General features: G+C 34.3%; 2 protein-coding genes across 7 annotated transcripts in view; one reads left to right on the top strand and one right to left on the bottom strand.

The window, feature by feature from the left end:
• The window catches only part of LOC115209623 (cilia- and flagella-associated protein 300-like), a 281,205-nt gene that overhangs the window by 115,292 nt on the left and 140,959 nt on the right, over positions 1-24,954 (bottom strand). The window lies entirely within an intron of this gene.
• The window catches only part of LOC115209622, an 88,968-nt gene that overhangs the window by 60,175 nt on the left and 3,839 nt on the right, over positions 1-24,954 (top strand). Inside the window, exon 1 of one of the 3 annotated variants that reach the window (XM_029778074.2) lies at positions 10,579-11,605. The exons of 1 other annotated variant lie outside the window; for it this stretch is intronic. The gene's annotated coding sequence lies outside the window, so the exon portion shown is untranslated. Of the gene's footprint in view, positions 1-10,578; positions 11,606-11,637; positions 11,843-24,954 lie in introns of those variants that run through there. One more of the 3 variants, XM_036501592.1, reaches the window with a different exon arrangement.

Below are 24,954 nucleotides of genomic sequence, written 5' to 3'. Positions count from 1 at the left end.
CAGTCATGCAATCTCTCTTTCTTTGTTGCTTTCATTTCTTCCCCCTTCTCTCTGTTACTGTCTGTCTCCACTTTTTCATTAGTAATTTTCTGTTCATACATCAATGCATACACACTTTATTATTCACATACTCTCTTCTGCATTTTCTTGATTCTTTATTTTTTCCTTGCACTTTCATTTTTGTCCTTTGTCAACTCTATCAGTTTGCATCATCCCTTTCTATTTTTGTCCCACCAGATATTTTAATATATTACCTTTCAAATTGCCCTTCTCTACTGTAGAGCTCTATTTTTTTTTTGTTCCAGTTTTCCTTCCTTATTTTCTTACTTAATCATGTAATATCTTCCTCTCTATATCTTTCACCCTTCCCTATATTTCACTACCTGCTCACCTAATTACCTGTCTCTCTTGCATACTGGAAAAAATACTTGTAGCTTTTCATGAATTGATTAATTTGTCACTCTAAAGAAACTACAAACTACTATAGAATAATATATATCTTGCCTGAATTTCATTGAAGGCGAAATCATGCATGATTAATGGCTTTAGAATGGTTATTGGTGTTGTTGAATATACCTCATCAGTTGTAATTGCTATATAGTACAAAGACAGATGATTGAATAAAACATGTGAATGAATTGTTAGCAATGGTTATCTTGTCTTCTATATTAAGTATGATGTCTCCAGAGATAAAGTTTTAGAATATGTAGTTCCCATTTTAAAAAAAGATAAGGAGATTATTAGAGGGATATTTGGTGACTATACTGATTAAGTTGAGAGGCTCTTTGGAAGAGCTGATACTTGACTCATCAACTATCAACTGATAGCTCTTTGGAAGAGTTGATAGTTGACTCATCAACTATCGATTTAGATATAATCTAATTGATAATTAATTAAAATAACTGTGCCAGTATATCAGAGTCAGATTCACTGTTTTTGATTTCTGAAATATCTTTTCATAGATGAGAATTATAACTTTAACAGGTTTGCTGCCCAAACTGCCCAGCACAATCAACTGATTCTAGCCTCTTGGATAAGCATTAATATGTACGTAATATTAAAGCATATTCTGAAGTGTAACCCAAATCCTGGGAAATCTAAAATAACAAACTTATAAATAATGTGTGCGAGAGAGAGAGAGAGAGAGAGAGAGAGAGAGAGAGAGAGAGAGAGAGAGAGAGAGAGAGAGAGAGAGCATATGTCTGTAGTGTGAATTTGTGATTAATTTCATGAAAAGATAGAAATGTTATTTGTGGAGAGAACTACCAGTAGATGATATACACAGCTCCATTTATAGTCCCTGGAAAATGGTTAAGAAGACAAAGCCATTTCTTATGAGATAAAAAAACAATAAGGATGCCTTAAAATTCTGCAAAAAATGTTTGAATCATAATAGACAAAAAAAAAAATGTACAGGTATTATTGATGAGATGCAACCTGTCTTCTTTTTAATAAAAAAAATGATGGATCTGATTGTCTTTTAAGGGTTAGAAAGCCTTACACCATAGATTAAATCAAAACACTGCTGATTAAATAGGGATGTTGTTCAGTAAAAAGTTTTAAACAAGATTCAATTAAAGATACTTTTTACACCCAAGTTTGATATAAAGTAATAATTTGTTTACTTGTATTCTATAATCTCAGCCAAATACTCTCTTAATGATTGTAAAAATAACATATTTTGGACACAGCAGTAGTATAATTAACAGAAAAAAAAAACATTATGCTAAGGTGAGAATTTTCGTCAAGTTAAGAAAATAAATTATTTAATAACAACCATACAAAAAGAAAGACAAAAATAAATTAAATTACAGTAGTTCATTAGTGATTCTAAATTCTGAGCTATTGTTTGAGAAATAAACAAAACATCAAATCACAGAAAAAGTTATACTTAAATTCTTGGTATAACTTGACTGACTCACAGACTTTAAGTGGAGACTGTTTTTACAGGAAATAAGTTATTTAGTGCAACTTGATAGTTGTATCTGTGCAACTAGTGCTAGTAGCTGAGTTTTTGGAGCTTGTCACTTCACAAAACAATTCTTGTATTTAACAATTTTTATCAAGATAACTAGTCTTTGCTATCACTAAAATCTTCTTGCATCCTTAATAAGATATTAATCTTGTTTAACTTTAATTCTAATTTTAGCTACTTTATCAAGTCAAATGAATCAAGTTAAGAACAATTTAGCTAAAAATTCAAGATAAGATTAGAATTTTATCAATTGCAGGCTCACAAGCAGAAACATATGTTAGCTCTTTATTGTTCGTGAATCACAAGTTTTTCATTTTCATTTGTAACATACCACTCTCTTATATTTGGCAAACCAATTTTTATAATGTGCATGAGACTTTTTATCTTTGAGAAATATTTGTATATGTTAAAGAAATGAGAAGAAACAGGGTGGTAGTATGTTTAGGTAACAAATACTGATTGAAAAATTTGCTGTGGCTATAATACATTTTGAGAAAAATAAATAAAAAAATGATCAGCATGAAGTGTGATAGTTATTCCAACATGCTTGCAGGAACTTAGCCAGTCTATACAATTTTGAAATTATATAACATCTATAATTCTCTATTTCTTGTTCATCACCCTACATCTTTCTGCTTAGGCACCATGCTAAATTCTGAGCAGGCTTTTATTTAAGGTTTGCAGTTGCTGAATGGATACTGATACTAATGTTTTGGTTAAAGAAAATCTTGAGTTGTATCTCATAACTAGCACAAGGTCATATGCCAGGAAATATATGAAACATTAAATGTTTGTATGAGTCATTAAAAATGATTAGAATTTTTGTTGGGATCATATGAAGTATTATAGTTCTCAGAACAAGATAAGAAAAAGACAGCTCCACAAATACACTAAAATACCAAATGATAGGATGATGGAGATGTTAACAACATACCTAAGAATGACTAATTTCCAAAGCAATAATGAGATTTGCCAACAATTAAGAAGGATGACTATGGGCACAACATTATTAGTAGCAATAGCAAATATCTAGACTAGCTGTACTAAAGTACAATACTGAAACCTGCAGCTTTGTTAACTTATAGGAAACATTAAAAGGATAGCCACATTTTTGTAAACCCCATGAACTCACTATGCACATCAGTACAATTTACCCAAGGTAAACAACAGCAACAAATAGAAGCAAGACTTACTATATCAGAACAATGGTACTAACTACAACATTCTTTATGCAGTTATTTAAGCAACTATACCTCTCAAGTCATACCCTACACCTTAAAAAGCAACTAATACATTACATGATGTGGTTCTAGATGCATACAGCCTGAAAAAACTATGGAACAGTTAAAGGTGGAACATCTTTGATTATAGTTCTGTGCAATGAGGACTGACTAAGGAGATAAACAATAACAACTTAAACTATGAATCTTAACAGCCATAAGCTGTTAAAAGAAAAAAAAATTGTCAAATGCCAATGACACTGGCTAAACACCAATATATCTGTACCAACATATTAGCTTATACAGAAAAAAATGAGTTACCTCAAAAGTGCATCCCTCCTTATTGAAAGAGATTGTCTGAAAAAATTTAGAGAGTTAAATTTAAAAATTTAGGCGCAGGAGTGGCTGTGTGGTAAGTAGCTTGCCTACCAACCACATGGTTCTGGGTTCAGTCCCACTGCGTGGCATCTTGGGCAAGTGTCTTCTGCTATAGCCTTGGGCCGACCAAAGCCTTGTGAGTGGATTTGGTAGACGGAAACTGAAAGAAGCCTGTCGTATATATGTATATATATATAAGTGTATGTGTTTGTGTGTCTGTGTTTGTTCCCCTAGCATTGCTTGACAACCGATGCTGGTGTGTTTACGTCCCCGTCACTTAGCGGTTCGGCAAAAGAGACCGATAGAATAAGTACTGGGCTTACAAAGAATAAGTCCCAGGGTCGATTTGCTCGACTAAAGGCGGTGCTCCAGCATGGCCGCAGTCATATGACTGAAACAAGTAAAAAGAGAAAAAGAGAATGAGTATGTAACACCACATTTTTCAGATTCCCTACCAAAGTTAAATTTACCCAGGAACAGCTAGAACATAAGAAATGCATAAAGAACATTCATTCATTTGTAGCAGGTCATTTAAGAAACTGGGAATTGCAGGAGGTCAGAATAGAGAAACTTAGTGAAACCTTAATGAAAGAAGAAATATCTAAGTAAGGAGTGACCAAACATATGTAGGGCAAAAAACGAAATCATGTGCTGTTACATGGTTACCCTTGTTGGAAAAGGAGAGAGAAAGGAGAGTGAAAGAGAAAGGGGAGTGAAAGAGAAAGGGGAGTGAAAGAGAAAGGAGAGTGAAAGAGAAAGGGGAGTGAAAGAGAAAGGGGAGTGAAAGAGAAAGGGGAGTGAAAGAGAAAGGAGAGTGAAAGAGAAAGGGGAGTGAAAGAGAAAGGAGAGTGAAAGAGAAAGGGGAGTGAAAGAGAAAGGGGAGTGAAAGAGAAAGGGGAGTGAAAGAGAAAGGGGAGTGAAAGAGAAAGGGGAGTGAAAGAAAGGGAGTGAAAGAGAAAGAGAGTGAAAGAGAAGGGGAGTGAAAGAGAAGGGGAGTGAAAGAGAAGGGGAGTGAAAGAGAAAGGGGAGAGTGAAAGAGAAAGGGAGTGAAAGAGAAAGGGGAGTGAGAGAGAAAGGGGAGTGAAAGAGAAAGGAGAGTGAAAGAGAAAGGAGAGTGAAAGAGAAAGGGGAGTGAAAGAGAAAGGGGAGTGAAAGAGAAAAGGGAGTGAAAGAGAAAGGGGAGTGAAAGAGAAAGGAGAGTGAAAGAGAAAGGAGAGTGAAAGAGAAAGGAGAGTGAAAGAGAAAGGAGAGTGAAAGAGAAAGGGGAGTGAAAGAGAAAGGGGAGTGAAAGAGAAAGGGGAGTGAAAGAGAAAGGAGAGTGAAAGAGAAAGGGGAGTGAAAGAGAAAGGAGAGTGACAGAGAAAGGGGAGTGAAGATGTGTCTAAGTTAAAGATAAATTGGTTTCAAATTTTGGCACAAGACCAGCTGGTGAAAGGTAAATTAAAATGTTCTGGTATCAAGTGCAGGATTTTAACGTTGTACATTCAATTTTAAGGATGAATTTATTTCAAGTCTTGTCTTAAATTTTTAAACAGATTTCAGACACTTTTAATTTTAATCTTCACCAGGTAGTCAGTTAAACATTAAAAGTGTCCCAGTTACCATAAAGCTGAGGGCAGCATTATCTTCTTTCATCTTCCTATTCAAATGGTTTTCAAAGTTGTCTCCATTGACTTTATTTATCAGAATTAATTTTTAAAACAAACGATTTTCCTCTTTATACAGGTGAAGAGATCAAACATTTTCTTTTTGTTTTCAATAACAATATTATGTTATTCTTCACTTAACAATATGTTCTTTGTTTGGAAGATAACCCTAAGACATTTTATCCAGTTATTATTTTAAGTTGTGCAATCAGCCAGAGTTTATTTACTCAAAATCTTTATATCTTGCAATAACCTAGAGCACATAACTATGTATGTTGTGTTGTGAAAGTCTAGTAATAAAGGAACATGTTTGGAGTTATCAACATACTTACAACCTTATTTAATTTTTAATTAATTTGGATGATCATAATTGATCATAAAAAAATAATAATTTTTATATTACAGATATTTAATTGATTAAATTTTTTTATTTTCTTTTTTGTTCACTATATTAAATATCTTTCCCACCACCCATTTAATTTTATCTTCCAACTTTTTTCTTGAGGATGGGATGTCCTGACTTCAGCTATAGTTTGGCAGGAGTTGCCTTTGATCCTATGAAGGATGATGGTTATTATCAATAACTAATTTTAGACATAAAAAAAATTGGATATGATTTGTTAGTAAAACAACTTAAACTAGTCAACAAGGTATATAAACAGATGTTTAACTACACACAACACATGTATGGATATAAAACATTACATTACACCTTATAAGTACCAATTTCAGATTATGAAAAGTTCATTTAGTTGCTAATAGACGTTTCTATAGCATCTGAGAGAGAGAGAGAGAGAGAGAGAGAGAGAGAGAGAGAGTAGAATGTAATCAGGAATATGGCCACACAGCAACTGACACATGCATAGTTGAGTCCTGTTGGTGAATTTTTGTTTTACATATCAAATTAATGTTCCGGTTGTTTTCAAATTTGGTACATGGATTAAGTTTTATATATTAATTATGAAAAGGAAATTAATTTTTCCTATAAATCCATAATTAAAAAGTTATTAGCCTTTAATATTTGCAAAATTTGGGTATTTTAGCCAATCAGAAGTGAGCATTTTACACATCACCGTGGCGAAAAGTTCTGTTTCCATAGTAACCAAAGATGCTGCACATGCACACAAGGAGGGGAAGTAGATACGAGAAAGATAATCTTCTTACAATAATAATACTCTTGTGTTTTTCTCTGTCACAACATATGAATGAGAAAGGAAGGGGTGATAGATGAATGAGAAAGGAAGAGGTGATAGATGAATAAGGAAGGAAGGAAGGAGTGATGGCAAACTGGTAATGGGAGCATTTCAATTCTGTGTGAGTATGTGTGTGTATGTAAAAGGGCAATATGTGATTGTTTGTATGTGTGTGTGTGTGTGTGCAATGAAAGTGGGATGGTGAACAGTCAACACTGAAAAAGAAAAATCAGCGTTTCAACTCTGTGTATATGTGTGTGTGTACCAGGGAAGTAGTAATGCTTTGATACCCCCCACCCTACCAGATGATGGAAGAGGCAGTGAATGCACTGTTTTCTGATTGGCTGCAAATTCTGAACTTTGTCAAACTTTGAATAACTGTAACATTTTTGAAAAATTTTTCTGGAATAAATGAATAACAAATTTGGATCCAGCATCAAAAATTACATCTATATGATACAGTAAAAATTTTTTTTAAGAGAATTGTAAACAGTGACGAAAACCCCAAAGATCCAAATGTAAAAATAATAGCTCAACTTGCTTTAAATAACAGTCAAAACTCCTTCAAATTATAACTTACCTTCTTTAAATCGACCAATTTGTAATACTTTCAAAGAGCATTTTAAGATTGCTTTATTAATTATTGATTAATTAAAGAATATATTTTATATGCATAGCCAGTAACAAATGTAGTCTCTTGGGATGTCTTAGCATATCCCTTTGCTGCATTCACTGGATGGGATGGTTGCAGCTGGAATACTTGTCATAATCGGTCTACTTGATCAAGGCTGATCTGTGGTTAAACAATGACTGGAAAGATTATCTTGACAGGGTCACTATGCCAATAATAAACATAAGCATCAATTATTCAATTCCACTTCTGTATCACTAGTCAATTGCATAGTTATTTAAGCAACTAACTAATCTATTGTTGGTTTTATCACTTGGTTAATCAATGAATCCTTTGTTTGTGAAAGTCCTTTCATAGCCAGCAAATCAGGAGGTGACAAGGGCATGTCATTGATAGAATTACAAATGGCAATGAAAGGACTTTGACAAACAATGAATTGATTGATTAACTGAGTTAACAAGTTAATTGCTTAAATAAATTAGTTAAATAACCAATGGAGTAGTATTAAAGGAATGAAATTGAACCAGTGCATATGACTATTAATGGAGTAATGGCCTTCCCACGATACAACAAAATTTGTTTTAACCCTTTAGTATTTAAACCAGACCCAAATTTTCTACTTGTTTTATGTTCAAATAGTCCTGATCTGGCCTCTCACACCTACTTAACAATGTCATTGTAAAAATCAACAATTTTCATCATTGAAATCTGAAAGCTACAGATTAATTCGAAAGCATGATTAATTCAAATCAATATGAATGAATATGTATTACATATTGTTTGAGAATTTGAAAGAAAGGAAAATGAGAATTTATGAAATTCATACTTTTCCAAAAGAGAATTGAGGACAAATTTGAAGGAAAGTGGTTACACTCAGGAAATCAATCTCTGCCACAGATGCAACACTGTGTGAATTTACTGTGGTCCCATCACACATATTTATAAGTTATTCCAGTTATGTAAAATATACAAGATTTTAAAAGCCAATGAATTAGCTATATCTATGTTTTATAAAAAAAAAACAAGATAGCAAAACAAAAAGGTATGTTTGAATAAATAAACCTTCAGAAATATTCAAACAAAAGTTAAACAACCACAAGTGATTGAAATTATTTAAAAACTAATCTGTATTAATTTATGTTGTATCTTTCATTTGTTTCACTCATTTAACTGTGGCCATGTTGGGACAACACCTTGAAGGTTTTCTGGTTGAGCAAATTGACCTTAGGACTTATTTTCTTAATTAGAAAATCACTAATTTTAAATCTCACATGAGATATTCAGCAACAGTACTTGAGACATTGTCTCCAGCTGGCTATATGACACGATCTTGTGTCCTTATATTTTCAAACAAGGGAATCTAGCACCCCAACTCAGCTCAAAACAATATCTGTGTATCGCGATTTCTGGGTTATTTCTCTTCATTATTATTTTCTTAAGCCTAGTACTTATTCTGTCTTGTCAAACCACTTAGTTACAAGGACGTAAACACATCAACACCGGTTGTCAAGTGGTGGGACACACACACACGCATATATATATATGTACACACACAACAGGCTTCTTTTAGTTTTCCGTTACCAAATCCACTCACAGGGCTTTGGTCAGCCTGAGACTATAGTAGAAGACACTTGCTCAAGGTGCCACGTAATGGGACTGAACCTGGAACCATGTAGTTGGGAAACAAGCTTGTTATCATACAGCCACGTCTGTAATTATTTTCTATATTACCTTTAATATAAACTAAAACAATATTTATTTTTAGGTATTTCATTAAAATATTGTAAACTTTGAAAGCTCAGAATTTGGTAAATTTTGATCTTTTCACCTGCACAATTTTCACTAAAAAAAAAAAAAAAAAAAACTTGGATTTTTTGCATAGAATCATGTACCCTGACCTCCTAATATGCTGCAAGCCCCTTATTTTTGTTCAGAAAAAAGGAGGGGGACACCCCCCCCCATCCTGGAATCATTGGATATTTTAAAATTTTCATTGAATGAATTCCAGTGACCTCCTAATATATTCTACAAAAACCCTTTTTGGGCTCCAGGAAACAGGGTGGGGTGAGGTGGAAGTCTCGGAAATTTCACCCTGATTTTCACTAAGAAAAAAAAAACCTTGGATTTTTTTGTGTGGAATCAAGTACCCTGACCTCCTAATATATAGCAAACCCATTATTTTTGTTCAGAAAAAAAAAGGTGCGGGGTAAACCGGACCCCCTCTCCCCACATTCATGGGAAACTTTTTTTTTCATTAAATTCCGGTGACCTCCTAATATGTCACAAAACCCTTTTTTTTTATCTGGAAAACGGGGTGAGGTGGGGTGGAACCCTCGGACCCCCCCTATTTTCAAATATTTTTTGCTATTTCTTTCTTTACCCATAATTTTAGATAACATTTTGCAGAAATACGTTTTTTTTTTTCTTGGTGAAAATCGTATGGGTGAAAGGATCGAATAATACCCCGAATTTTATAACAGTGCCTTTCAGTCAAACTTAGCTAGTGGTATATATTAGTCTCGAGATAGGTCAAAGAAATCTAGAGCAGTAGTACCCAATCCCGAGGTCACGACCCCATTTGATCATTTAATATGGGACATGAAAGACCTATCTTTTTTTTTGAAAGGAGAAAAGCAAAACTAAAAACGAAAAAGAAAAACAACAAAAACCCCCAAACAAAAAATATTTTAATGTATACTAAATAGTTATCATATCTTTTAAAATCATTTGGCAACAAAATTTGACATCTTTGTGTTAATATCAAGTGAAAAAATCTTATTTTTCTATTGTGCATATTTTATTAAAAACGTATTATTTAATGATCGAAGCACACGGTGTTATTACAACTGAAAAACTGAAAGAGATCGTCATAGAGAGATAGAGAAAATAAATAAATACATATGAAAAAAAGGGTCCACTGGGTGGAGAATAGGAAAGGGTAAGATGAACAAAAGAACCGAGTTAATATCATTGCAATTAACTGAAAGCAGAATTCCGAATGCTAACTGAATCGGAGTCTCACACAAGGCTGTCCATGTGTGAGTCGGGTCTGTACACAAGCGATACAAAAATTGTAAAACTGCTACTATAACGAACACGTGTTTTCACGTATGACAGCTGATGATGTTCCCACGTTATTCTCATAGGTGTAGTAGAAATAAGTGGTTTGGAGGGATGGTTGTCTAACTAGAAAATTTATGGCAATAATAAATAAAAAAAGAAAAAACTAAATCAACAAACTTGCTCAACAATTACTTTTATTATTAACATTATTTACATTCTGTGTTCAAATCCCGCCCAAGTTGTGTTAAACTTAGAATTCTTCTATAGGTCGATAAAATAAATACTAATCGAGAATTGATTAAATCAATTGTACTCCACCCGACAAAACTGAGACTTTGTGACTAAATCATTATTTACTAAAAATAACTTCTTAGTCGTGTCTCCCAAATTTTTATTTTACCTATCCTGTTCAAGTGCATATTAATTATAATTTCATAATAAAAATGTCCGGAAGTATTGAAATTAGCTTAGAGCTTGGGTATAGCTTCTATACTTATCGGCGGCACATACCCCCACACACAAGAACAAACTTCTGGTTGATTTGTAAACAGAGTCTATGTACACACATACCGTGTTTCTTAGTTAAATACACAAGTGGTTGGTGACTATCCATTCTCATGTAAATCAAAATATATTTAACTTCTACAGTCAATCATCTTAAATATTTTCTCTGAAGATACTGAAAACTGTCCAAAATTTTTGAGCGGTTTGTTTGCCTGTTCGAATGAGTAAGCACTACCTATAAGCACTGAAATAGAATCTTCGATTGAAAGGGACAGTAACCCGAGATAAACAGGTATTCTATCCTAGAATGTAAAAGATGGAACGAGCCATACGGAGTCTCTAGGTGGTTGCTCAACTTGCAAGAAATAGTAACCAAATCTCTCTTAAATCAGACCCTATTGTCTTAAAAAAGGAAGAACATAGGTTTGTGTAGTCTGAGATAAACTGTCTAAAAAGACGAGGTAGCCACGGCTAGAATGCTTTTCAACATAGGTTTTCTGAAGGCTAAATAATTGTAATGATGGGATAAACAACGCCTCGCCTAATTCATAAAAACCAAAAAACCCCCGCATTTTTAGATATGTCAACGTCTTTGGTGAAACGATCATGTTAGGTTCGATGAGGTAATTCCAGAGCTTAAACACACATTCTCTAAATAGGTTTTCATTGAATCACAAAAATGAATGAATTACAGAAGTAGCTGGCTTTACGCCAAAGAAAAATCACGTTTTTTACTCCTTTCTTCATTTCTTTCGGAATAGTTATTGTTATTATTTTTTATAAGAAGTTTGTTGGTGGGGCGGATTGTTATTGGCGCCTTGTTAAGTCACACCCCGAACGGTAAGGTTAACTGACCGAAAGGAACATGAATATTAAACAGGTCATGTGATCGAGTCTGTTGCTGACAGAATTCATCTGCCTCACAAGTGTTATTAAATCTACCGACAGCTGCTAAGGCAGCAACAAGCGGTTTTCTCGCTTCGCTGTATATTCTAGTGAGTATATATTTTTGTTTACTTCATTCATTACAAATACATTCACACGACTTTACATATTTATAAGAAGGAGTCGGGATGTTGTAACATCCTATATGTCTCATAGCGTTTTACCGAATCAATGTGGAACTCGAAATCGAAACCAGGACGCGAACTCTGTTCGTGTGGATCTTACCTCTGCAACTGCGATATTCACACGCAGATTTCCATTATTGAAAAGATATGAGTTTAAGATAAGTAAGTGTATACATGCATTTGCACGTACGTACGTATACACGCACAACTACGCATCTTGTATATTATTCTGATTTGTGTGTATATATCTATATACACACGTACACACACACACACACACACACATAAATTCATTAAAGAGTAACATTTAAGATCGAGGTGCCTATCAAAGTGAAGTACACCGCATTAATGGCTATACGGTAAAACACAAATCAACAGGTAAACAATCCGGTGTCTCCACTGGTGTTTGGTAATCCGCAACTTTGAGCTAACTTCAGCGAGGTGTAAAATAACAATAAAAACAAACCAATTGATCATACCAATCGATCACTGCAATCGATTCGTTCACAGATTTTGTATTGTAACACCGTACGAATATGTGTGAAGCGAAACATCTCTGTGTTGTAGTATCTTATAAATGTTGTACTTCTTGCATACCTGCCTCTAAGGTGTTAGTTGCACAGCAATGAAATTTCTAAATGAAACTATTGTAGCGATACCGTATTATTTATTCGATCGTTTTTAATGTGATTATATATATATACATACGTATCTCTCTCTCTCTCTCTCTCTCTATATATATATACAGACACACATACACATATCTCTCTCTCTCTTTATCTATCTATCCATCTATCTATCTATCTTATCTATCTATCTTATCTATCTATATCTATCTATCTATCACACTACATGCACACACACATACATACACACCATTGTTTGTATCTTATTTGTTTTGTTTTTTGTTGTTTTTTTGTTTTGCTTTTTGTAGTAAAGTGTTTTATAGTTTTGAAAACAACTATAATTGAGGAGCGACTCGCTCTGAATTAATCTGGTCCGCGCGAATGTTTACATAAACTGCCAAAACTAACAACGGATTTCTGAAACTCTCATTGGTCGCTTCCTTTGATTCCGACAGTCTTATTTCTTCTGGTCTGGTTCAGGAAGTTGACATTATTTTTTGCACTAAATGCCATCTCAAGGAACGGGTACATTGTCCACGAGCCTCACCGGTCTAGAGGCTCAATGCTAATCTTATGTATGCAGTGTTTTGCTATCAATAAACAAATACTACAAAGCCAGAGTGCACGGCTTTGTTCGCGGGTTTTATAATGTTATTTAGACGGTTCTGTTTGTACTCGTACCACCTTAGATGGGGGTTCATCACTTTCACAGACTTTCTCTTACTTGTTTTAGTCATTAGACTGCGGCCATGCTAGAGCATCGCAAATAACTGTCTTGTCTAACTGGTCTTTTGTGAGGTTGGTGTTTTCAAGTCCGCATTCCTTTTTACGGGTTGTGCACCGCTTAGTCTGCCTATAAGGCACTGGAGAACCTCGAATGATGTAGGCCCTTACAAAGCAGAGAAGTAGTCGCGAAAAAAAGAAGAAAAAAAGAGAATCGGATATGAACACGGCTAATAGTATTACTTCACATTGACTGCTTCATCTCCTTAACTATTTCCCCCTCTTCCATCGGCCCCTCTTCCTTGCACCAGGTACAACAAGGCTGAGCTCACTGCGTGAAGGAAGAATGAAATTCTTAATGTTGAAAGAGCTTGAAAAAATCAGTTTGTCTTTTGGTGGGTGCGCCTTAGTAAACTGATGACCTGCTGTTTAAGTGATGGGAAATGTTGGTGGATATCAAATCACACACACACACCCTTTATCAGTCAACGAATTGCAGCCAAGCTGGTGCAGTCCTTGAAGGGTTTAGTCGCACAAATCCACCCTAGTACTCATATCTTTAAAGTAAGTCTGGCACTTATTATATCGGTCTCTTTTGCCTAAACCGCAAGTTTACGGGGTTGTCAAGCGCTGGGGAGGGACTTACACACACACACATATATATATACGATGGTCTTTCACACAGTTTCCGTCAACCAAATTCATTAGTTGGGTAGAAACAATGTGGTTGCAAGGCCAGCTTCTTAATCACGCATCCATGTGTGTGTTTGTGTACAAATACACACACACACACACACATATCTATATATGTACACGCAGAAACACTCATCAACGCTTATCATATGTTTCGTTTGGTAAAAGAAAAAGTAACGTGTTTATGGCAAAATAGAATAAATAAGTAAATAAGTAAATATTGAGATCCAGTTCAGTGTGAAATGCCCTCGCTCGTGTGAATGTTTACATAAGCTGCCAAAACCAACAACAGATTTCCTAAAATCTCATTGGTTACTTTCTCTGATTCCGATGAACTTCTTAGGTTTTCTTTTTTCATTTCTTCCTCTTCTCATCGTGTCTAATATTCTTATGTGAAGACATGGAATGGAGTGAAAGTTGACACAGAATATCTCGCAGAATTAAGTGGCTTCCTCTTTTGGTTGGTATGTGAATGTTTGGAAAATACGCACAAACACCTACATACATACACACACACACGTGAGGGAGCATGTACGAGGAGTCACTTATATTTCTAAGAGCATTACAGGTGCAAAACCAATGGTTAGTTCTTGACCAGCCATAACCAACGGCCATATTGGCGATGTTTCGCATGTCGTAGCACGGATTTACGTCGATTTCCGTAAAAAACTTTTATTTTTTTACATAAGTAATGAGAGCGAAAGAGACTAAGAGGAAGCGATTTCATGACAAGAAGGTTTCTCTTTGAAGTCGGCCTGTGTGTGTTTGATGGGGTGTGGGAGACAGAGAGTATGTTGTGTAAGTGAAGTGCTTCTGTTAGTGTGTGTGAAGAGACAGAGAGAGTAATGTGTGAAAGAGAGAGATAACTGATTTTTTACTTGGTGTATGTGTATATGTATGTATGCATGTATGTGTGTGTGTGTGTATGTATCTATGTATGTGTGTGTGTGTATGTATGTATGTATGGTCGATTCAGTGTAGTTTTTGACTCGGTGTATGTGTATACATAGATACATACACACACACACATACATGCAGACATACATATACACATACACCGAGTAAAAAATTACACTGAATCGACCATACATACATACACACACACACATACATGCAGACATACATATACACATACACCGAGTAAAAAATTACACTGAATCGACCATACATACATACACACACATACATAGATACATACACACACACACATACATGCAGACATACATATACACATACACCGAGTAAAAAATCAGTTATCTCTCTCTTTCACACATTACTCTCTCTGTCTCTTCACACACACTAACAGAAGCACTTCACTTACACAACATACTCTCTGTCTCCCACACCCCATCAAACACACACAGGCCGACTTCAAAGAGAAACCTTCTTGTCATAAAATCGCTTCCTCTTAGTCTCTTTCTCTCTCATTACTTATGTAAAAAAATAAAAGTTTTTTACGGAAATCGATGGAAATCTGTGCTACTACAACCGAAACTATGCCGCTATATTATATATATATGTACACACAACAATTGAGGGTAAAATTAATTAATTATTAATCAATTTCACCAAGTATTCAGTATGCAAAGGGACCATTTAAGGCGAATTCAAATTATTACATTATATAAAAGGGCTTAGTAAAATAAATTACTTTGCCGCATACTGAACTCATTAGAAATAGTAGCTAAAAAAAACTTTTTTAAAACTATTTCAAATACTTAAAGAAAACCTCTCTCATATAGTGTTTGCTCAATTCAACTCACGAAAGTATGGGGGTAAAGACATTAAAAAATTAACCTTTGCATTTGATTTTTTAATGTCTTTACCCCCATACTTTCGTGAGTTGAATTGAGCAAACACTATATGAGAGAGGTTTTCTTTAAGTATTTGAAATAGTTTTAAAAAAGTTTTTTTAGCTACTATTTCTAATGAGTTCAGTATGCGGCAAAGTAATTTATTTTACTAAGCCCTTTTATATAATGTATATGTACACACATATAATAGGTGCAGGCGCGACTGTGTGGTAGAAGCTTGCTTCCCAACAACATGGTTTCGGGTTCAATCGAAGGAGAGGAGCTTTCTCCGTCCGGGTTGCGGATCCGTGGAACAAGCTGCCAGACGAGATGGTGAAGATGCCGACGACCGCTTTGTTCGAGCCTCCCTGGACCTCAAGTGGCCTGAACTCTTTACATGAACACCACCCTGTACTTAACTCCATGTCCCCCTACATGGCCTTGCTATTTGCTTTTGAGCCAAATTAACTAACTAACTAACTAACTAACCTTGGGCAAGTGGCTTCTACTATAGCTAGGGCCGACCAAAGCCTTGTGAGTGAATTTGGTTGACAGAAACTGAAAAAAGAGATCTTTTCGGTTTGAACGGCAGTTTTTAACATAATTTCTAGGTAACTAAAAAATTTAAAACTTCGTATACTGGTAGAATGTGTTTATAAAACATCTTTTTCTCTTGGCTTTATTGAGAAAATTCTATAGTTTGTAAGATATTTGTTGTTTTTTTCTTCAATTTCTGCAATTTCAACCAATCGCTGACGTCTATTGAGGTAAAAAACATTCTGTGCCGAATGAATATGTCCATGTTTAGGAAACAGATTGGGTTTATTTACATTTGTGAAGAAAAAAAAAGATACCCTTCCCCCCACCCCTAACCCTAACCCTAAAAGAGATTGAAATGCAATAGATCGATACTAGGGTCATAATTATGGGTGACAATTTCATATGGCACCACTAGAAAAAACTGCTGTTCAAACCGAAAAGTTCCGAAAAAAGTCCATCGTATGTATATGTTTGTCTCCCCACCATCGCTTGACAATCGATGTTGGTGTGTTTACGTACCCACTACTTAGTGGTTCGGCAAAAGAGACCAATAGAAGAAGTACTAGGCTTGCAAAGAATAAGTCCTAGGGGCGATTTGTTTGACTAAATGACTGAAACAAGTAAAAGAATATATATATATATATATAAAGTTAATCCAAACATGAAAACACAAAGAGAAAACACAACACGAGGACATGGAACAAATATAGTATTATTGGACGCTCAGGAAGGAAGGGAAGAAGGAGGGTTTAACGTTTTGAGTGGAGCTCTTCGTCAGAAACATAGGAAAAGGAAAGATCCAGAGAAGAGAAGACGGAGGAGAAAAAATCGCCAACAGTACACACGTGGTCACATTTTGAATGACCTATATATATATATATATTATATATATATATATATATATATGCGGAGATGTACTTGCATAGCAAGTGACCTGATCTGAGATAGTGTGCTGAAACGAAAACAATTGCAGCGTGGAAGGTGTTTATAAGCCATTTAAGAAACACACAAAAACCGTTCGATTCACTTCGTCATTTAAATTTAATTTGCCAAAATATTTTCGTCGCTTTGAGACCGCGACATGTTCACTAACAAAATTAAATCTAAATGGCAAATTAGATTTAAATGATGAAGTGAATCTAATGGTTTTTGTGTGTTTCTTAAATGGCTTATAAACACCTTCCATGCTACAATGTTTATATATATATATATATATATGTGTGTGTATGTGTTTCTTAAATGGCTTATAAACACATTCCCCGCTGCAATTGTTTATATATATATATATATATATATATATATATATATATACATATACATACATACATACATACATAGGTGCACACACATACACACAGAAATATATGCATATTTTATAGATATACACAATATTAATAATTGTACATAGTTTTATCTGATTGAATGAATAAATGAAATTAAAGCATTAGCCTGATAGAATAGAGTTATATTATTTCATAGGATTATTTCATCAGATTATTTTGTTATATATATTTATAAAGATAGGATGATTATACTAAAGAATGAAGGATAAAATAAAGTTGAATGAAATTTACAGCTTGACTGTAGTGGCTTGGCAAATGGTAATTTTTTTTTCTTTTAGAGGCTGCTGGCTGAGAAAATCTATTGCATCAGTCCTCAAAATAATGCTGGTATTCGATTTATCAACCCAGCAGGGATGAAGCAAAGTTGATCGGTTCAGGTTTTGATGACATTGAACATATAATGCTAATTTCGCAATTAAACATGTTTTGATGAAAGGGTATGAGGAGTAATGACACTTACCCCTGCCTAATAAGTCTAATAATGTAAAGTAAATGAACTAGTTCAAACTGGGAATTCAGATATGCTCACCAATAACTTACTGTCACCTTTTTAATGAAAGGAGTGAATGGGCCTAATTTTGTAAAGTAAAAAGACTATGAAGTGAGAGCAATTGAATTGATATTTTTATTTACATGGGTGGGCTGGTTAACTTGTTGAAACAAATGTTTTTGCAGCTAAATACTCTTCCTACTGTGAAGTACAGACGACTTGTTCTGGGACCCAACATAATGGCAGTAATAACAGACCATACGCTCTGTTAAAGTAATGGACCACTGACCAATGTTATAAAACCAGGTCTTATTACAGTTATAGTAGGAAGTATCAAAGTGAAAAATATTTTATTTTGCTTGCTCCAGTTTACCTGAAAATGTACACAATTACGTGTAAAACATTTTTTTTTTTAAAATCAACTGTTTCCTTTTTCTTACAAAATAGTTCTTGAAGAAAATTGACTGATACAGTTTGTAGGTATCAACTAATTTATTGACCCCCTTTTTAGTCAATATTTTAGTATTTCTCGTCTATGCTGCACTGAGTCCAGAACCAAGACTAAACTCTTTTTAAATTGACCTGTTTAACTGTGTGTAGTTCAAGGTTACTATTGTAACAAACATAAATATACACAGGGTACAAATGAATGTTTAAAATTTTATATTGTAAAACTCTAATTTATATCAACTTCACTTTACAATTCAAAATGTGCAACTGATTAAAACCAACATATATCTCTAAAACATTTAATTCAATGGCAATTATATGAAGAGACATTCAGCAACAACATATTTGAATTTTTGAAAATATAGGGAAAAACACTTTAAAAAAAGTGTTTGAAATGAAATTAAAGAAAAGGTACATATCGTAATTAATGTCAAAACAAACATTTTATTTTTTCATGTCACTATGGTTATCAACTAGCAAAAGCAGATAAAGCCCATACAATATAATAATTTGAGAGTGTATTCATGAAATGTCAAATGTTTTTAAACTGAGCTAAGATAGGTTAAAAGGAACTGCACATTTTCTCTTCAAATAGATGAACTTTGCTAGTTGAGTAGTTTTGCTTGTGTTGGTACACTAAACTTATGAATGTAGTGCTGAAGAAAACTTATCAATCTCTCAGCTATGAGGAAAGTAATATTTAATTTAATTAATCTATTGTAGAAATATAAAATTTCCGAATAACTGTTCAAATATTTGGGTATGGAAAATTTCTGATCCTGTTGCAAAAATTAAAAAGTAAAATGTTTGATGCTGTTAAACGAGTTGATTTTTAATACATCAAAGCCACTAAAGGCAACAATCTTCCATCTATGTTCAAGATATGGTAAGCCTGCATCCTTATCTCTATATACTCTAGTTATTGCTGATAAGTGTTGGCACAGTTTTATGAAGTATTTGAAGAACTTGGGTTATTTCTAAGAAAACCTTTTTAGACTTTCAACTAAACTAAAAGATTGATTTGAAAGGGAGAAAATGATATAACTTTTTGATAGGATACCAATACAACATGGTGCAAAGTACAAAATATAATTAATCAACTTAAGTGTAAACAAAAACTGTTGTAGTGAGTTTGTAGCTATGGTTGATATTTAATGTTTTGAAAACTTTAAACATACCACTTCCACAGTGCATTCATAAAATGTCTAATTTTTATGAAACTGAGCTAAGACATGTTATATATGAGCTCAGCATTCTCTCTTCAAATAGATGAGTCAACAGGCTAAGTCAGGATACAACAGGCTTAATTTTGCAACAATTGTGTTGTGTGTGTGTGTGTGAATCAGTAACAGGTAATTGTCTGATTGAAATTGAATATAATTTCAAATAGGTTTACAATTTTGGTTAAACTTAAGCAAAAAGACATCACAACAAATTTTACCTTAAATCAAAAATCCAACTAGTAGAAATTACAAAAATTTGGTTCGCATTATTAATGAACTGTCAACCATGAATGCGAAAACTTAAACAGTATTAATGTGATTTCTAACTTCATATTTATGTGAAGGAACATTTTCGCTGTATTCAAAGACAAAAATAAATTTAGGGAAACTGATTTAAGGTTGCAAGTAACATCTATAATTCCAACATCGGGACTCTCTGTGATGAGAAACAGGCTTAATGAAGTTACTAACTTTTATCTTAATTGCAAAGTTTAATTTTTCAAACCATTTAGGTAAGCAAAGTTACTAATTTATATTGGCACAGTGTTATTTTAAAGCTTATTTACTGCATGACAATATTTTTTAGAGCTATTTTAGGTTCTAAAAATTTTCTAATCTTCAAGATTACATAAATATAAAAAGTTTGAAAAACCTCAACACAGACTACTGAAAGTAGAGATAGCTAGGTGGATAGAGCATTAGATAACCAACAAAGAGGTTCATATCCTGTTCTGGCAATTCAGTGTGTTTGTGGTTAGAAGACATAACTCTGAAATTATTCAGTATACTAAACTGAAAATTATTACTATACAGGTAGGAACATGTCACAAGTTTAAATAACAACAGTAGTTTTTTATAGTTGCAATGTTGAATTCAGTTTTATCAGTTTTTTTTTTTTATATATTGTAAGTTAAGAGGAAGTGCTCTAGACAAATGATTTCATCTTGAATTTCCTGATAGATAACTACAGGGAAGATTTGAGCAAAATATTTAATTAAGAGTTTTCTGGGGTGAGACACATAAAGATGATGAAAGAAGCACATGAGCCAATGTAGCAGTAGAAGAGATAAAAGGAGAACACAGTGTAGCAATATCATAATGATTATTTGTATATACACCAACATTTTTTTCATTTGCTCGACAATTAGAATGCTGGTCAATATAGCAACTACTTGTTTCAGATGCATGAGCAGTGTGTAGTGCGTGGTATACATGCAGTCTATATAAAGTTAGCAAGGGTTCAGAATTGAAGTAATTTCTAGCTCTGGAGAGAAAGCAATTTTAGTTCTTTTACAAATGATGCCACCATGGGAGGCTTAAATTTTGCAAACTAGTGAAAGTTTTACTTGCAAATTGTTTGTATGTATGTGTGCATGCATGCATGGATGTACACCTGCATGTGTGTATGTGTGTCTGTACATGTATGTATGTAATTATACACACAGGCATACTACCTTGGATCTAGATGAACCATCCAAGCCATGCTAGCATGACAAACAGACTGAACCACTCCATCATCGTCACCACTTTATTCCTCTCCCCTTCTTTTTCATGCTTATCCCTGACATTACTCTTCCCCTTTCTCTCTCCATTACTCCCACCCAGCCATTCTCCCTTCTTTATTCTTTCCTCACAATAAATCTGCTCCATCCATAATGCTTGGCAGAGTGGTGGAGGCTTTCTTTTTCATTGCATGCTGCTAAGTAAAATGCTGGTGTGACAAAACATAGCCAGTGCACTTTGTGTAAGTGGAGGGTAATTGATTCAAGCAGTAACAATGCAAGGCTTGAGAAGGGTCTTTAGTCTTAGTAGCAGCAAAGCAACCTCTATAGAGCTGGTACTACAAAAAAGAAAAAGCATCTGGTACACTCTGATTGGTATTAGGAAGGGCATCAGCCTGTAGAAATTGTCAAAAATGAGACACTGAAGCAAGATGGGACATTAAGACTTGTTGGATCCTGTGTAAGCATTCAGCCTCTGCATGGAAATTGGACATAAACTGATGAGGACTTACATCTATTCATTTATTTATTTTACATCCATTTTTCTATGCTACTGTAAATTAGATGAATATATTATTGAAGCATTGTTTTACAGACAAATGCTGTCCCAGTTGCTAACCCTTACCTATTTTTCAAGCAAAGGCATGAAGTGATTGCATAAGTTATTGAGAGGAAAAGTGCCAACAACAACACTGCTCAAACTTGTAACTTTTGAATAAGCTGTTACAGTTGCAAACAAACATGCAGACATACAACTACACACACACACACACACACGTGTATGTATCGATATTACATATACAGGACATAAAATGTCTTTAATTCAAAACAGATCCAGAAATTAATGCAAGCATTTGTCAGCATTTCTGTGAACTGGTGGAATGTTAAGGCATTCAAGAAAATGTCTTGCAGTCTTTAGTCACATCCCTTTACATACTGAATTCAAATCCTGCTGAAGCAACTTGCTTTTCCTCCTTTCATAGTCAATCAAATAAGTATTGTCAATCAGTCAATCAATTTGACTGTTCCTCCACACAAAATTTCTAACCAAGCACCAGTGTTACAAATTGATATTTATGATCTTTTGATGTGGTTATTATTATTTTTATTCCTTTCTATTATAAGCACAAGGCCTGCAATTTGGTCCAGTCCATTATACTGATTCCAGTGCATGACTGGTACTTATTTTATCAACCCCCAAAAAGATGAAAGGCAAAATCAATCATGGCAGAATTTGAAATCAGAATGTAAAGACACATGAAATGCTACTAAGCATTTTACCCAGTGTGCTAATAATTTTGTCAGCTCACCATTTGGCTTTTATAATAAATATTAACAATTAACATATTACAAACATTATAAGCTTTGATAAGATAATAATTAACATTTGTATATTGGTTATGATTGTACAAACAACATTTTCCTTTCTTGTCTCCCAGATATACACTCCCAAAAACTCGTATAGATATCAAGTTTATTTGTCATTTTGTCAAAATATAATTTAGAATTAGTCAAGCAGACTAGAAAAGAGAGTAAAAATATGTTACTGTAACTGCAATTTCTTATTTTATCTCTGGAATGAAAGTAAATATTTAAGCAAGAAAAGATATCAATTGGACAATATTTGCCATTGATTTACAGTTTAGATTTTTTTTAATGTGTGTTTTTCTTTGTAAATATTCCTATTTCTAATAAAAGGATAAAAAAAAATAAAAGAACAGTTTTTTACAGATGTAGAAAATTTCCCAAAATTTTGATGAGCTCATTTGCTTTTGCACAACTTAGTAAACTGGATACACATTTATTGATTTTGTAGTCCCTGTAAGACAGTAATGTTATAATTTTTTTTGATAACAAAAAATTTGGTTTTTGAAGTGTGTTTTTCTTTGCAAATATTCCTATTTCTATTAAAAAGGATTTAAAAAAAATTAAAGAACAGTCTTTTACAGATGTAAAAAAATTTTCGTTCCATGGTGTCATTTCAATTAAAGTAAAGGGTCTTATTGAAATCAATATACAATACTTGGGGCCTGCAGTTTATTAGTTTTGAATCTTCCCAAACGATGAATCATATTTCAATTATGTCACTGAGAGTACTGGAGCACTCAGCTAACAGTTGCAAAAGTAATAAATAAATAAAACATACAGGATTTGTATCCATATGTATAAAACTGAGAATGTGTGTGTGAGTGCATGTGTATGTATGCATCACTAGAACTCAAGAACTAACCAACTGATTTCATTCAAGGTTTACACATGCATTACTTAGGCTCCATGGAGTGTCATGGGCCAAAAAAAATGTTCAACTTCTTGCCTAATGTGAGCCCAGATAAAATCTCTTAGACTGTTTCAGTATTATGTGTCAAAGCAGAAACAATGACATCTCTATTGTAACGTGATATAAAAGTTTCACATTTAGAAATTCAATATTTCTAATTTCGGTGATCAGTAAATAAATTTTACTGATAATATGATATATTTGCAAAGGGGTTGCAGTCATCTCAGCGAGCGAGACTGGCTGCCCTGGACCGACAACGAGCAATAGACTCAGAAACATAAGTCTTCAGGTGCTTAGTCCAAGCTGGCGGGGGTGATTGCCTCCCCTTTGCAAATATAAGGACACAGAAAATGTGTCAAAGCTGACAGGAGACGTCGATGTTTCCTAGGGTTAAATGGCAGTGGTGTAATTCCCTTACAAGACTGTCACATTGAGTTGACAGTATACGACCACTATATATATATATATATATATATATTATATATATATATATATGTATATATGTATGTATATATATATGTGTATATATATGTATGTATAAATGTGTGTGTGTGTGTGTGTATATATATGTATTATATATGTATATATATATCTATATATATTTGTGTATATATATATATATATATATATATATTTATATGTATATATATGCATGTATATATATATGCATATATATATACATATATGTATATATATATGCATATATATATACATGCATATATATACATACACACATGTGTATATACACATGAGTATATATATTTATGTATAAATATATAAATAATGATATCATCATCATCATTTAATGTCCATTCTCCATGCTAGCATGGGTTGGACTGTTCGACAGGGGATCTGGGAAGCCAGAAGGCTGCACCAGGCTCCAGTCTGATCTGGCAGTGTTTCTACAGCTGGATGCCCTTCCTAACGCCAACCACTCCGAGAGTGTAGTGGGTGCTTTTTACGTGCCAGGTGAGGCTGGCAACGGCCACGATTGGATTGGTGCTTTTTACGTGCCACCGGCACGGAAGCCAGTCTAGGTGCCGCTGGCATTGGCCACGTTTGGATGGTACTTTTTACATGCCAGCAGCACGGAAGCCAGTCTAGGCGGCGCTGGCATCGGCCACGTTCAGATGGCGCTTTTTATGTGCCACCGGCACAGGGACCACAACTGCAGTTTCCATTGATCTTTGATGTTGGTGTCCTTGACTCAATGGATCTCTTCAAGCACAGGGTCAAAACTGTTTCTTTACTTGCCACCTGCACAGGAGTCAGTCCAGCAGCCCTGGAAACTGCCGGGTGCCAGTCATAGGATTGTTTCAACAGGTCTTCGTGTGTCCAAGGAAGGAAAGGCATGCATAAGTGGGCTGGCTACATCCCTGGCAAGGGACACAGGATGGACTCACTTGTTCTGCCGGGTCTTCTCACGCACAGCATATTTCCAAAGGTCTCGGGCACTAGTCATTGCCTCGGTGAGGCCTAATGTTCGAAGTTCGTGCTTCACCACCTCGTCCCAGGTTTTCCTGGGTCTGCCTCTTCCACGGGTTCCCTCAACTGCTAGGGATTGGCACTTTTTCACACACCTATCTTCATCCATTCTTGCCACATGACCATAC

This window comes from Octopus sinensis, linkage group LG3, assembly GCF_006345805.1.
Source record: "Octopus sinensis linkage group LG3, ASM634580v1, whole genome shotgun sequence".
In the NCBI taxonomy this organism is placed as follows: Eukaryota; Metazoa; Mollusca; class Cephalopoda; order Octopoda; family Octopodidae; genus Octopus; species Octopus sinensis.
The sequence above is the reverse complement of the archived record's forward strand: the minus strand, read 5'-3'. Positions and strand labels throughout refer to the sequence as shown.